Raw genomic sequence first — 14,503 nt, forward strand, 5'->3', positions numbered from 1 at the left:
TGGGTGGCTCAGATGGTTAAGCGTCTGCCTTTGGCTCAGGTCGTGATCCCAGGGTCCTGGGATCGAGTCCCGCATCGGGCTCCCTGCTCCTTGGGAGCCTGCTTCTCCCTCTGCCTCTCTCTCTCTCTCTCTCTCTGTCTCTCATGAATAAATAAATAAAATCTTTAAAATAAATAAATAAATAAATAAATTTGTTTTCATGTTCTATACATTTCACTTAATTTATTAATCATAGGGTTCTTCCATGTGCCTACAAAGCAGTCACAATATAATTTTAATAATGGGATAGTATTCTGTCAGAAATTCTATCATTTTAATATATTACATTATTATTGATTCTATGATACCATTGCCCTCCTAAAATAATTCCAAGAACTGTATTTACTAGGTAAAAATGTATAAGTGTTTTTATAACTCACATCAAACACATTTTAAAAGTGATGGTATTGTGATTTAGAATGTCACAAGGTCATGAAATGTTGTAATTGGCATATTTTGAAGTCCTCTCTCTATACAGCTTAAAATAAAAGTAGAGCTTTCTACTCCTAAAGGCTTATGAGCAGTATTTGTCAGAATGGTTCTAACAGACTGAAACTAAAGAGGTTTCTCAGAAGACCTACAAAGTTCTCCTTCTTGATTATCATTATTAGTGACATCAAGAATTTAGTAATGTCTGGGGGACAGAAGCAGGGTGTGTTTATTAACTTGACAATTATACCAAATGTAGGCATGAAGCACTTTAACACTTCTTAATTAATCTAAATTACAGAACATGCTGACAAGTTATATTTAGAAATCAGAGCAGAAAAGCTTATATATCTTAATGGACATATTTAGTTCGTTAGCCAATATCCTAACATTATTCAGCAATCATTTATTAAGTGCCTACTATTTACTATATGCAAACATAGTTGTAGATTCTGGGGATGTGCTGATAAACAAGCAAAGTTCTTGCCCATTTGAAGTTGTATCCACTTCCTACTTACTGAAGAAGGACTAAGAGTCTCTGTACCTTCTCAAAATATATTTACTATATCAACAGTTTGTTATTTACTGATTATTTTACTGAAGATTTCATGGAAAGTTATGAAAGGTTTTACATTGCACTCCCTACAGGGAAACAATAAAAATCCCTTAGAAAAATTAAAGCATCACTGGGGGATTTCTGCTTCAAGCCAGCATAGTATAACAGATACGAAATTTTCCTTCCTACATGAGAAAACAACAAAGATAAATAAATAAAATATATAAAACAATACTTTTCATATATTGGAGGTTAGGGCAGGGATTCCTGTGAGAGAGAAAAGAGATTAGTGAGCATGATGACTGCCCTGAGATTTGGTCTTCAGAGACTTTCCCAGCTGTACTGTTGAGGAGTAACCCAGGTGCAGCCTGGCTATTTCGGATTAAGGGACATTCTATTCAGATTAAGGGACAGAAATAGGTGGCTAAGAAGGCTAAGGCAGCTGGAGTTCACAGGACAGAGGACTGGAGAGAAAAGAGCTTTCCAAAGAGATGGCTTCTGAGATTTGGAGTCCTCTCCAAGTCTTCCCCCCCCCCAATTGTTCTGTATTATCTTTAATTAAGTATAAAGACTTCCAATCAAGTCACCTAGAGACCATTTTGCCCACTGCTCTGTTTGGCTGCCAGTCTCTTGTCTCTCTCTTCAGCAATGGTGAGGTGAATACACTTTCTACAGGGAAGAGAAATCCATGGCTTGTTGCCTTTCCCAATAACAAAGAAGTTGGAGAGCCAGTTGGCAAATCTGTTGCTGTTGGCATCTTTCATGGGAAATACATGGAAAGACCCAGGTTGTCTTTCTCTGTTGGTGATCACACCAGTTCTTCCCAGGTTAGCACCTCTGGTCACCATACACAGATTACCAGTGTCAAACTTGATGAAATCAGTAATCTTTCCAGTTTCCAAATCAATCTGAATGGTGTCATTCACCTTGATGAGTGGATCAGGAGAGTGGATGGTGCCAGCATCACGGGTTACCAGGTGAGGGATTCCTTTTGTTCTCACAAACTTCCTTCTCAGTTTGCACAACTGATACTTGGCCTCCTCAGGTGTAATCGAATGAACAGAAAAGTGACCTTTGTTGTCACAGATCAGACAGAAATTCTTTTCAGTCTTGACAATGCTGATGACATCCATAAAACCAGTAGGGTGGGTTGTATCAGTTCAGATCTTGCCATCAATCTTAATAAAATGCCTCATACAGATCATCTTTACTTCATCTCATGTTGGGACGTTATTAAGTCTGTTCCTTAGGAAAATAATGAGAGGGAGACATTCTCTTAGCTTATGAGGACCAGTAGATGGAGAAAGGACAAACACACTGGTCAGTTTATTTGGCATCCAATGCTTTGGAGATGCTATACACTTCAGATGCTTCTGGGGATCATGAGCCACGGCTGTGCTAGGCACAAAAAGAGAACCATCTCCTTCTGGTACCTAAGAAAAGAGAGTAGAGTACTCTCTATGTCTTAAGTTGAATATTGACTGGCACATGCTTATGAGGAAACTCCCTGAGGCTATGCAAAGAGCCTGAAAAGAACAGAGGAATGCTTCTCAGGACTCACACAGAACCAAGGATAGTTCATGTTCTAACTAGCCAAGTGGAAAACTCTAATTTCCAGAATGGGAAAAAAAAAATCTGCATAAGTTAGAGTACTCGGAAGGATATCCTAGGGGTGCCTGGGTGGCTCAGTCCATTAAGTGTCTGAATCTTGATTTTGGCTCATGTCATGATCTCAGCGTCGTGAGATTGTGCCCCGTGTCAGGCTCCATACTGAGTGTGGAGTCTGCTTGAGATTCTCTCTCACCTTCTCCACCTGCTCATGGTCTCTCTAAAACAAAGAAAACAAAACAACAAAAACCAACAACGAGAAAAGGATATCCTTGTAGTGGAGATAATTAATACTCAGGAAGATATTATCTTAGTAGTGGGGATAATTAGTCCTACACTGAGCACTGCTCTGGACACAGCTAACAAATCTAAAAGCCATTTTAGAAAAAAAATCACACTAGTTCTAACTACTGTGCTTGCTTTCTAGAATAATGCTGAAAAGCATTTAGAAGAATATAAAACCATCCATGATTCAGCAAGGTAAAACACAGAATAGTGTCTGGTATTCAATGAAATATTATATTGGTATTCAAAGAAGTAAGAAATTATAACTCAAAATATAGTAAACAAATAATAGAAATTGACATGTAGATTTTAAATATGATAGAAGTAGTGGACAAGACACTAAACAGTTGGTATAATTATATTCCAAGCGTACAGAATGGTGGAGAAAAACTCGAGCATGATAAATATGAAGTGGAAAATACTTAGGATGACATTGGAAAGAAAATTAAACACTGTAAAAGAGAAGTCCAGAGGAACTGAAGATAGAATAAATAGAAACTATCTGAAATGAAACGGTGAGGTAAAAGACTAAAGACACAAAGAAGAAAACATCAGTGAACTCTTCTAGGATACTATCAAGCGGCCATTTGTAATTGCTATACCTGAAAAAGGAGAGACAGAAAAAATATTTCATGAAATAATGTCTACAGATTTTCCAAATTTGAATTTGAAATATTGTCTACAAACTTTCCAAATTTAATGCAAATTATACACCAATAGATTCAAGAAGTTCAAGAAATGCCAACTATGAGGAACACAAAACTGCAACAAGTCATATCAGACTGAAATGCCTCAAAACCAAGGATAAAAATAAGCCTAAAAGCAATCTTAGTAAAGCAGTTACAGATAAAATGAAAACAGATATCCCATTTGACACAATATAAGCCAGAAAACAATGGAAAAATTACATTATGTTTAAAATCCTAAAAGAAGGGGCGCCTGGGTGGCTCGGTCTGTGAAGCATCCGACCTGATTTCAGCTCAGGTCATGATCTCAGAGTTGTTAGATTGGGCTTCATGCTGCGTGTGGAGCCTGTTTGAGATTCTCTCTCTCATTCTCCCTCTTCCCCTCCCGTCTCCCCCCTCTCTGTCTCCCTTTCTAAAAAAATTAAAAAAAAATCCTGAAAGAAAAACAGTTGTCTATCTGTAGACTAGACTCTTAGGAATATCTTTAAAAAATGAAGTGACTGGGCTCCTGGGTGGCTCAGATGGTTAAGCGTCTGCCGTTGGCTCAGGTCATGATCCCAGGGTCCTGGGATGGAGTCCCGCGTTGGGCTCCTTGCTCAGTGGGAAGTCTGCTTCTCCCTCTCCCTCTGCCTCTCCCCCTGCTTGTTCTCTCTCTGTCTCTCTTGCAAATGAATAAGTAAAATCTTTAAAAAAATAAATAAATAAAAAATAAAAATAAAAATAAATGAAGTGACTGAGGTGCCTGCATGGCTAAGTTAAGCATTTGACTTTTTTTTTATTCATTCATTAATTATTATTTTTTTTTTTGAGAGCGAGAAAAAGAGAGAGTGCAAGTGGTGGGGAGGAGCAAAGGGAGAGAGAGCGAGCTACGCCAAGCAGGCACCATGCTCAGTGAAGAGCCCAAAACATGGCTCAATCTCAGGACCCTGAGATCATAACCTGAACCAAAACCAAGAGTTGGCTGCTGAGCCACCCAGGTGCCCATAAGTGTCTGACTCTTGATCTCAGCTCAGGTCTTGATTTCAGGGTCATGAGTTCAAGCCCTGCTTTGGGGTCCATGCTGGGTGTGGAGCCTACTAAAAGAAAAGAAGGGAAGGGAGGGGAGCGCAGGGGAGGGGAAGGGAAGAGAAGGGAAGGGAAGAGAAAAAATAAAAGGTGACTAAACACTCACTTGCCCTTAGCAGATCGATATAAAAGACAAATAATAAATGTTTAAAAACACCTTTCAAGTAGAAGGATAAAAACACGATATAGAAGTTTATATCTGTACAAAGGAATGAATAGCGGCATAAATTGTAAATATGTGGGAAATATATTAGATTTTCTTGTTCTCTTTTAAAAAAAATCTCTTTAATTGATTTTACTTTTTTTATGTAAAGATTTTATTTATTTAATTGACAGAGAGAGAGAGAGAGACAGAGAGAGAGGGAACACAAGCAGGGGGACTGGGACAGGGAGATGCATGCTTCCCGCCAAGCAGGGAGCCCAATGCGGGGCTCGATCCCAGGACCCTGGGATCATGACCTGAGCCGAAGGCAGTCGCCCAACCAACTGAACCACCCAGGCGCCCGATTTTACTCTTTGAAGTAAAAATAATAAAAGTGTACTGTGGCTCTTGTACAGGTAAATATGTAGAAGTAAGATATGTGAAAAAATATGACAAAGACTGAAATGGGGAATTGTCAGTATACTATATTATAATTACTATAATACTGTATGTGCAGTGGTAAAATGTCACTCAAAAGTAGACTGTGGTAAAGTAAGGATGTATTGTATAAGCCCTATTAGCAGGTAGATGGATAAACAAATAGTGGTATATCCATACAATGGAATATTACTCAGAAATTTTAAAAAAAGATCTATTGATATTCAGAATAACATTAAATGAATCTTAAAATAATCCCATTAAGTGAATGAAGCTAAACAAAGAAAACATACTAATTTCATTCATATATAGCTCTAAGAGAATGCAAACCATTCCACAGCAACAGCGGGTCAGTGGGTATCTGGGGATGTAGGTGGGGGTGGGTATGTAAGCAACTGGAAGGAAAAGGGACGGAGGGGTTCCACAGGCACCCAAGGGAACTATGGAGTAAAAAATGTCATCATTGTCTTGATTGTGGTAATGGTTCCAAGGGTTATACATCTGTTGACATCTATCAAGTGGTAGCTTTAAAGTAGGTACAATCTAAAGTGTATCAATAATGTCTCAAAAAATATGTGAAAAGCAAAAAAATAAAAAAAACAACCAATCAAACAATAAAAGCTCAGTTCTTCCTTCAATATATTTTTTCTAGCCTGCCATATTATCTTTCTACCAAACATAGCCTAGAACAAATTTTCCTGGATTTACTTAGTAATCCAGCTCTTGTTCTCCTACAATCACAAGTCAGCAAAGTCTAAGTAGTCACTGAATGCTGCTGACCATGTTCCTTTAGAATATCCTTTTTTTAAAAAATTTTCTTAAACATTTTATTTATTTATTTGACAGAGAGAGAGAGATGGATCACTAGTAGGCAGAGAGGCAGGTAGAGGGAGAAGGAGAGGGAGAAGCAGGCTCTCCCCTGAGCAGGGAGCCCGACACAGGGCTTGATCCCAGGACCCCGAGATCATGACCTGAGCCAAAGGCAGATGCTTAACGGATTGAGCCCCCCAGGCGCCGCTAGAATATCCTTTAATGATTCGTGTTTTCAATCCCTATTTTATGTCTCATTTCATTCTAATATGCATATTATGTATATAACACATATAATTATATATTACATATAGTGTATACATATATAAAATATATTTTATGTAATACATATATATTATATATACACACATATATTATGTATAATATATACCTACACACACAAAATATATATTACATATACATATAATTATATATTATAGAATATAGAATACATATTATATGTGCTGTATGTGCATCTATGATGTTTACACATATATTAAATACTATAGTGTATGTATATACATATGTGGGTATATTGTATATAAATATAAGTATACACACACAAAGACACAGTATTACTATGTTGTGATCTTAACAATTTTGACATAGTTCTTCATGAGTAAGCTACTTAGAGTTATGTGAAATCATGTTAATAAGTTTATTTTACTGTAGATTCACAGGAAAAACTGTTTTTAATTAGGACTACCCCCCCGGAGAAAATTTTTGAATTGGAATATGGTTGTGGTATGGAGAAACATTCATATAGCTCTCAAAAGACACAGCAAAACAATGTAAAAGCATATGTAAATGAAGCAAAGTTTCATAAATCTTTGTGAAGTGCATGCTGATAATTTCTATACTTTTTTGTTCTAAAATATAGTAAATGGATTCCTTGTCTGCTAATGGGTCATGACCGAAAGTGAATATACTTAGATCTATCTATACATATTTCATGTGTGTATTGTAGCTAATATTCTCTTGTACTAGGTTTCTAGCACAACCTGACTTTATCAAAGGTAGATGAAATGTTACTTTAAATATTCCTAATCTACAAATTAACACCACCTTTCCTAAGTGTTCGCAAAAGTTACAGAAGTTGTAACACATTGTCTCAGAGTTGGTTGCTCTTCTGACTGTTGCGAATAAATTATCATTCATTAGTGCCTTCCTAGTGGTCCCCAAGGTTGTTAAAACTTTTCTCATCTCCTGGGTAAGGGGAATTGGAATTAAAAGCTTTACTGCTATTCAGAACTTGACCTCAATAGAAAAATAACATAATTTTAAGCCCCAGAAGAAATGACCTCTTACTTCCCAGGTTTGCCTTGAGATCCCCATCAGTGATATTATTAGCACGATTTTGTCTTTTAAATGTTTCAAAGCATCTCAGTGTCTTTTGCATCTTTGCAGTGCAGTGGATTGGAAAGGGACCAGACCCTTTTTGTTTCTGGATCTGCATACGGATACAGTGAGGCCACATGCTTTCCAAAATGTTTGCAACCCTCTAGATCATTAATGGACATGTGGAAACAGAGGGGCCATGGAAAAACCGGTCATATTTTTTTTCAGACCGATATTATTCCCTTCTGTTCTTATAATGGCAAAGTGCAAAAAATTGTACAAAAAGTGATTAAGGTTACTAATACTTTTTAAGTGTTTTGGGGGATTTGAGTCAAAGATACATTCTAAATTCCTTCCCAGTTCTTCTGGGATGCTGAACATTTAGAGTTAGCATTACTGGCACTTTATTTTACAAACACATTTATGAGGGATCAGACCCAGAAAGAGTGCAGTGTAAAAGATAAACTGATCTGCACAGGAGAATTGAAAGGGTATTAAATTGGAGAGAATAATTTAGCAACCCAACTAGATTAGGGTCCTGTAAAGAGGTGGCTGGTGATAACTTGTAATTGGTAGCTGAAGGATTTTTAAATAGAGTGCTGCTTACTTTTCACTTTTATATTGTTTATTGTGTTGGATGGTAAACAAATCTTTCAACTTAAAAGTCTTCAGTCAAAAAAAAAAAAGTCTTCAGTCAAATGCCTTGCATGAATTGTTTTGGGAAGTGAACGATGAACACTGGTTAATATCCACCAAGAGTTGCCACAGAATAAAAGGAAGACAATGTTGTGGGAAATAAAATGTTAGTGAGATCTAGAAACTCAGAGCCAAAGTGGCCATTAAAATGTAATCCTAGAATAATATGCAGGGATTTTAGTCAGAATGTTGGATCAGGAGCTCAACCCGACTGATTTCATTAAAGTGGTCAGGAATACCTTCTTTATATGCAGATTACTATATAGAAATTTCACTAATTGTACTTCAGTGCCCATGTATGGCTTGCCAAAATAGCAAACTCAAATGAGAAGATGAATATCATCAAAATCTCTTCATCATTCCCATAAGGAGGAAATAGCATCGTACTTCTGCCCAACCCAGCACAAACATCTTGGGTCAAAAAGCAGCCCTTATTCCTTTCTTGCTCAGTGTTGGGATGGTTATGCCAATATTTTATTTTATCCCCCACCCCCCCCTTTTTTTTTTGCCCCTGGAACTTTTCAGGAGAATTTCCCTTTAAAACCTACAACTCCTGCAGGGCGCCTGGGTGGCTCAGTCGTTAAGCGTCTGCCTTCGGCTCAGGTCATGGTCCCAGGATCCTGGGATCGAGCCCCGCATCGGGCTCCTCCCTGCTTCTCGGGGAGCCTGCTTCTCCCTCTCTCACTCCCCTGTTCCCTCTCTTGCTGTGTCTCTCTCTGTTAAATAAATAAAATCTTAGAAAAACCTACAACCCCTGGAAAGGGAGACTAGAATTATGGTGACAGCTAAGGAAAGCAGGAGTGCCAAAAATACCAAACCTGAGAAAAAGGAATCCTGAAAACATCCTTAGAATCCTCGAGTCTCAACATATTATTATTATTTTTAAAGACACTATTTATTTGAAAGAAAGAGAGTGTTGCAGGACGAGCAGAGGGAGAGGGACAAACAGACTCAGCACTGCACTGAGAGCTGGATCTCATGACCCTGAGATCACGACCTCAAGCTGAAATCGAGAGTTGGATGCTTAACCCACTGAGCCATCCAGGCTCCCCAAGATATTATTTTGATTACAAACTAGCCAGGACCTTTGCTGAAAAACATCAGTTAGTTTTGCTGGGTATCATGAGCCACAATTTAGCATGAAATTCACAGAACCTATTCCATACATCTATGGTAATTAGTATGGGGGGAAAGATGGTATTACCTTAAATTTGTGAAATAAAATTAGAGTTGTCATCTTGGGTAAAAATCCATATTCAGAAGTATCTGACCTGGAATCTAATATCCAAGCCTAGATCCCCCTCAGATGTTCATGTGTATATTTTTCATGGAGAAAGATTATGGTTTTCTGTCCTGTAATTTAAAAAATAAAGGTTGTATTTTTTGTTATTGTTACTCTGTTGCTTTGTTTTAAGCACAGCATAACATCAGAATCAGGTCTGTTTTAAATTCCAAGTGACTAGCCTGAAATGTGTATGGCTCTGTTTTGTAAGATGTTCTGTATTCTGTTTCTGGAATGTTCCAGCCCACAGATACATACCATCATAGATATATTGCCCTCTTTGCTGTATAGACCCTCGAAAACGGGCTCCATTTTGCCTTTTTAATGTTTATGATAACTGAATTTACTGTAATGGAGCAATGGTTTTAAAAAGGCATTCAGTCATATATTTTACTGCAGGTATAAGGTTTAATTATATAGTTATTTTTCTAAAGCTCGTTTGTCATTGCCAATAACATCTTCCTAACAGTGGGTTGCCAAAAGACATCTCTTTTTTATTATTTAATTTACTTATGGAAAAAAAATGGGCTGGGTATTACTTATCTTCCTTGATTACATACATATTGACTCAAACCAGAACCACAAATTACAATGGAACTGCAGAACATAGCATAGGTCGCAAGTTCAACTGCATTAATTTTGCTTATTGGCCCTCTCTAGAGGTAGTTTGCTTATTGGCACCTTGGTGAAATAGTGTCCATCTCAATGAGGGAAATTTATATGTCCATATGCCTTAAGGACCACTGAGTAAATCATCTTAAGTATATTATTTCACAGATGTCAGAATCTTTCATATATTCCCTTATTAGTTTATTAAAATATTCTCAATGAGATAGATTACTCTGATATTTTTATTTTTACATTATAGGTAATAGGGCTAAGGCACAAATTAAATTTACTGGGCACAGTTTGCCTAGCTAGTCAGTGACAAAGGTGACATTAGAACCTAATGATGTTCAGGTGAGTGGTCCAATGTACAGCTACAGAAGGGAGAGTCATTCGTATTCAAGTAATTCAAGACTAGGGCATTTTCAAAATGGAGGAAAGACCTCAATGTGAGACAGGAATCCATCAAAATCCTAGAGGAGAACATAGGCAGTCACCTCTTTGACATTGGCCACAGCAACTTCTTTCAAGATTTATCTCCAAAGGCTAGTGAAACAAAAGCGAAAATGAGCTTTTGGGACTTCATCAAGATAAAAAGCTTCTGCACAGCAAAGGAAACAGTCAGCAAAACAAAGAAGCAACCCACAGAATGGGAGAAGATATTTGCAAATGACACTACAGATTAAGAGCTGGTATCCAAGAACATCTCAGACTCAACAACCAAAACAACAAATAATCAAGTCAAAAAACGGGCAGTAGACATGAACAGACACTTCTTCAAAGAAGACATACAAAGGGCTAACAGACACCTGAAAAAATGTTCATCATCATTAGCCGTCAGGGAAATACAAATCAAAACCACATTGAGATACCACCTTACACCAGTTCGAATGGCAAAAATTGACAAGGCAAGAAACCGTAAATATTGGAGAGGTTGTGGCCAAGAGGGAACGCTCTTACACTGTTGGTGGGAATGCAAGTTGGTACAGCCACTTTGGAAAACAGTGTGGAGGTGCCTCAAAAAAAATTAAAAATAGAGCTACCCCATGACCCAGCAATTGCACTACTGGATATTCACCCCAAAGACACAGATGTAGTGAAAAGAAGGGCCATATGCACCCCAATGTTCATAGCAGCAATGTCCGCAATAGCCAAACTGTGGAAAGAGCCGAGATGCCCTTCAACAGAGGAATGGATAAAGAAGATGTGGTCCATATATACAACGGAATCTGACTCAGCCATCAGAAAGGATGAATACCCAACTTTTACATCAACATGGATGGGACTGGAGGATATCATGCTAAGTGAAATAAGTCAAGCAGGAACCAAATATGGTTTCCCTTATTTGTGGAACATAAGGAATACCATGGAGGACATTAGGAGAAGGAAGGGAAAAATGAAGGGGGGAACGTTGGAGACAGAGGTGAACCACGAGAGACGATGGACTCTGAGAAACACACTGAGGGTTCTAGAGGGGAGGGGGGTGGGGGAATGGGTTAGCCCGGTGATGGGTATTAAGGACGGCACGTTCTGCGTGGAGCCCTGGGGGTTGCACGAAAACAATGAATCGTGGATCACTGTGCCGAAAACTGGTGACGTATTGTATGGTGACTAACATAACATAAAAAAAAAAAATAGAGCATTTTCTAGAGGAAGTGGAAAACAAGAAAAGCAAAGGTCATAGGACCAAGCCCTGTCTCAGGTCTAAATAAACAACCAATTTTCAGAGACAAAAAGACCATTACCACTACTGCGTCATGGCAGTCTTCCTGTATGCACTATGTCCAGAAAGCATCGCCTCACCTTTGGGCCTGACTAATGCACGTCAGGATGGGGATCAGCGTATTGATAGGATATGACATTTTCTCCTTAGTCTCCTTGTTGTAAAGCAGCCTATTCACTTCATTTTCCCATGACAACCAGGTAATTTTTCTTGTAGGATATTTTTGATTTATCTGATTATTTCCTCTTAGTGTCTTTTATGTGTCTTGTTCTTTCATTCCCTCAATTTCCTATAATTTGGAAGATAAATCTAGAAGCTAGGTTAGACTCAGATTATATATTTTTGATAAGACGAATTCATAGATCCTACTATACACTAATTAATTCATCTTATTAAAGATGAATTAAACCCATATCATGTTGTCCCACTAGTAGTTAGGTCGATTTGTATTTCTTTCCTAAGAAAGTATTATGGGATGTGTTCACTCACTTTAAAGTTTTTCCATAGATATTAGCAAGAAGCCTGTGCTGTTTTACTTTGTTACCTTATAATGGTCCTGTCCCAAAACCTAATCAATGACTTGATAAGTGGTTACAAAACGGTGATTTTTTCTAATTCTATCATTCCATCTAAATACGTTAGTTGGCCTTCTTCTGAGAGGTACCTTCTCTCATTAACTAGGGATAAAATGCTGTTCTCTGTAAAAAGGAATAGTAAAAGCTTATTTCTTTTCCGTGAATTATCTATTTTTCCGTTTCATGTTTTTGTTTTCCTCCTCCTCTTCTTCTCCCGACCCTGCCGTGTTTTTATATGATCACTATGAACTCGTGGATTTGTATTTTTCCAGTGATTTACACCCATTTACAGTTATTACATTTTTCCAATCAACTTTTCGTTGAAGAAAATGTGTCCTTTAGGTCACTGGTTAAGAGTACTTGGGGGGGGGGTATTTTTCCACAGTACTGCTGATGTGTCCTCCAGCGGGCATAGGTCAGTTTTACCAGAATCACGGAGCACCATGTCCATATGCACATGACGAACATCTCTTATGCCATGAACATTTCCTGGACTTTTAAGTTCTCTTCCTTTTTAGGGTGGGAAATTTCCTTTGTCCTTTTCTCTGATTGCTTTTATCTCCTTCTTTGCTTCATTTTCAGGGTCTCGGCTCTATTTATTCTTCTTTCTCCTTTTCTGTACATCCAGTTGTGCTATTCTTGGCAGCTTTGTAGTTTAGTCATAAATTCTGAGTGGAAATGATCATTTCCTTCAGTTTTCTCAAGGTCTGTTTGGCTCCTATTTCTAATCTCCCTATTATTTCTATTTTAAATATCTAAATGTTGGATTCATAACCGCAGATTCCTTTTTAAAATTATATTAATTCAGGTGGGAGAGTTGTGTATTTTCTTCTGTTTTGTTTTTCTGGGGGGTTTTGCCCACAAGTTTAATTTTTTCCTACTTTTTGGTTTCACCATTTTTCAGTTCCTTTCAGTAAAACGGTAATACAAAAGGCTCTAGCCTTTCGCCACTGAGTCATGGCCAGGGCGCGCAGCCAGGGTCTGTCCTTGGTGTCATCATCCGGGAGCGGGCCTGTGCGCCCCGAGGTGTTCCCGCGCACCGCCATGTCTGATGGCCCGCATGCGCACTGGGCCTGGGGTCTCCATAGATATTAGTGCCTCCTCGACCACCCCTGCATCCGGGCACCTGCTAGTGGTCTTCCGGGGATCTGCCCCGGCAGTTTCCCTCTAGCGCATCAGGCGCTGCCCACAAGCACCTTGTGCGCACCGTAGCTCCTCCCAGCCCATGCAACCCCCGCGAGTGGGTACCCCAGAAGTGCCCCTTCCCTCACCAAGCAGGCTCCCAGAAGTGGACCCCCCCCGGAAGTGCCTGTATCACAGAAATGCCCCCCTGTGGAAGCGACCAACTCGGAAGCAGGTTCCCTGGAAGTGGCTCCCCGTTAGTGTACACCCCAGAGTGTCCCCTCCCTTAAGTGGGTTCCCTGCAAGCGCCCCTCTCTGGAGGCACCTGGAAGTGGGCACCCCGAAGAGGGCTCCTTGGAGACCCTGCTCTGCCCTTCCCCCACCCCATCCGTTGCCCCTTCTGTCTCCAGAGCCACGGTGGCCCATGCACTCCAAGATGGCCCAACTCTCATTTAGGTCCGACCCTTTCCTGCTTCCTTTTCAAGGGAATTGTGCACACAGGTGTTTCACCGGGTTATGCTGAGGTTTGATTTCCCTTGAACTCCGCAGGGCCCCTGGCCCTCCTTTCCTCTGGGGCAAGCTGAGAGTGGCTTCTGCTAGTTGCTTCTGTAGAAGATGTGAATAATTGAGCCGCATCCCCAGCTCATGGTCCTAGCCTTCCGGGCTTTGTGCTTCCTGCTGGGGAGAGAGCCCCACGTGCTTCTGGGGTACCTGACCAGACCTCCGCAGGGCAGCTTCAGGTGTCCTTCCAGCTGCCCAGTCAGTGATGTGGCCCCTAGGACTTGCGTACTGCCCCTGGGGACCCCCTCCCCGGGGTTCTTCCCTTGTCTCCCCGCAGGGCTGCTCAGCTGCTCTCACTCACTCCTCCCCTGCTCTGAAGTGCGGGGAAGAACGCTTTACCCTACTAACCGCCTTCCTTTGAAATGCTCCCTTTCATACTGAACCCAAGGAAGACTTGAGGCCTCCCGCTCTCCAAATCTCAAAGGAAAATTGTGTGAATGCCACTCTCTCAAATTCTGCTTGTATTTTCTTCGGAGGGGTTCTACTAACCTCCAAATTTGCCTTTTTGTTAGTGCCAGTTCTCCTTCAGCCAAAATTCTACT

The 14,503-nt window shown here is 39.7% G+C and overlaps 1 protein-coding gene and 1 pseudogene across 1 annotated transcript in view; one reads left to right on the top strand and one right to left on the bottom strand.

Moving 5' to 3' along the window:
- PCDH15 (protocadherin related 15) overlaps window positions 1–14,503 on the top strand; it is a 1,645,434-nt gene that overhangs the window by 597,440 nt on the left and 1,033,491 nt on the right. The window lies entirely within an intron of this gene.
- On the bottom strand, window positions 1,602–2,376 carry LOC112808046 (small ribosomal subunit protein eS4, X isoform-like; annotated as a pseudogene).

The sequence above is a fragment of the Callorhinus ursinus genome, unplaced genomic scaffold, assembly GCF_003265705.2.
Source record: "Callorhinus ursinus isolate GAN/ISIS: 27379988/994484 unplaced genomic scaffold, GSC_fseal_2.0 scaffold32, whole genome shotgun sequence".
Classification (NCBI taxonomy): domain Eukaryota; kingdom Metazoa; phylum Chordata; class Mammalia; order Carnivora; family Otariidae; genus Callorhinus; species Callorhinus ursinus.